Source organism: Arvicanthis niloticus, chromosome 9 (genome assembly GCF_011762505.2).
Source record: "Arvicanthis niloticus isolate mArvNil1 chromosome 9, mArvNil1.pat.X, whole genome shotgun sequence".
Lineage (NCBI taxonomy): Eukaryota > Metazoa > Chordata > Mammalia > Rodentia > Muridae > Arvicanthis > Arvicanthis niloticus.
In genome coordinates, this window is record NC_047666.1 from 73,267,693 (window position 1) to 73,269,498 (window position 1,806).

At 53.0% G+C, this 1,806-nt stretch overlaps 1 pseudogene; it reads left to right on the plus strand.

The window, feature by feature from the left end:
- The first annotated feature begins 930 nt into the window (after window positions 1-930).
- On the plus strand, window positions 931-1,806 carry LOC143443618 (uncharacterized; annotated as a pseudogene).

The window sequence follows — 1,806 nt, forward strand, 5'->3', positions numbered from 1 at the left end:
GAGAGGGAGGAACAGAATGGGGAGACAGGGTAAGGACTAGGATCAGGAGCAAGAGAGCAAGAGAGTGAGGAGGGGGCAAGCAGCCCCTTTTATAGTGAGTGGGGCAGAGCCTAGACTAAATGCCAACAGTTAGTGCCTGAGGAATCTGAGGAATGACACAGAAAGTTGACCTCTGGCCTCCACACACACACACATGCATGTGTGTGCACTTGAATATACACATACAAGAAACAAACAAACAAAAGAAGCAATGAGAGTTGTGAAGTGGCTAAAGAGAGAGGGATGGGTAAGGAGACGGCTCCACCCTTTGGTGTTTGGAACTACCAGAAGAGCTCAGTATGATGTCAGAGAACTATAATAATCCCAGTACTTAAGGGGCAGAGACAGATCAGAAGTTCAAGATCAGCCTTGGCTACATACATAGATCCTATATTCAAAGGCTAAAAACATGAATTTTTTATTATTAAAAGAATAAAGGAGCCGGGCAGTGGTGGCGCACGTCTTTAAACCCAGCATTTAGGAGGCAGAGGCAGGCGGACTTCTGAGTTCGAGGCCAGACTGGTCTACAGAGTGAGTTCCGTGACAGCCAGGACTACACAGAGAAACCCTGTCGAGAGAGAGAGAGAGAGAGAGAGAGAGAGAGAGAGAGAGAGAGAGAGAGAGAGAGAGAGAGAGAGAGAGAGAGAGAGAGAGAGAATGGAAAAAGTTAGTTAGTTGCTGCCCTGCTCCAGGTCACTGCGCTTGCGCTGTGCTGACTCGACCCCCGGAACCCCATCACCCACCTTCAGATGCGCTGCTGGCTGTCTTGCTGCTGCTGCTGCTGCTCCCCATGAGGCTGGAGGAGCGATGCCCCTCTGCAGGCAGTCCTAGAGCCATCTGTGTGTCAGGGTGCCAGTGGCCTTCAGAGACTGTGTACTTCTGCAGGGAAGAATGGGAGTGTCTCAGTCCCAGCCAGAGGACCCTCTACCACGATGTGACGCTGGAGAACTTCAGAAGTTCGAATGTGCTGGGATGGACAAAAACGAAGCTTCCCAGAACCAGATGTGTGGAAAATCCCGCAGGAAGCAGCCAGGCCTCAAGGAGCAGGACAAGAGTGGCGCAGAGGGACATCCATTTATCTGTGCCATTTGTGGGAAGGCACTGAGCTGCCATAGCTGAATGGCTGCTCACCAGACAGTACCTACCGGAACTAGGTCCTTTGAGGGCTTCGAGTGTGGCCAGACTTTCCGCTGGGTTTCAAACCTTCTGTGCCACCACAGAAAGCACACAAGTGAAAAGCCCTTGTGTTTGAGGTATGTGGACAGCCCTTCAGCTTGAAGGACCGCCCGGCACAGCACCGCAAAATCCACACTGAGCAGCGCCCCTATGTGTGTTCCACTGTGGGAAGGCCTTCAAACAGAACTCAAACCTCCTGCGGCACAAGCTTGTTCTGAGGTTGACAACTGCGGCAAGGCCCTTTGTACTAGCCAGAACCTCAAGCACCCCACCCCACCCCACCCCACCCCACCCCACCCCACCCCCCAGGGGATTCACAATGTAGAGAAACCTGATACCTGTGGTGAGTGCAGAATGGCCTTCAGGTGGCCTTCAGCATCCACCAGAGGCTGTGCTGACCAAGAGTTCTGTGAGCAGTGTGGGAAGGGCTTCTGCCACCTGGGCTTTTTCAGGAGACATCAGGGAGCTCACAGGCCGGTGAGGAGAAGGGTAGAGGCTCCTGTGGGTGGCTCTGCCTTCCCCGTTCTTAGCTGTAGGGAAGATTACAGCAGGTGCTCTCAAGCCCAGGCCAAGTACATACATAGTCCTTGA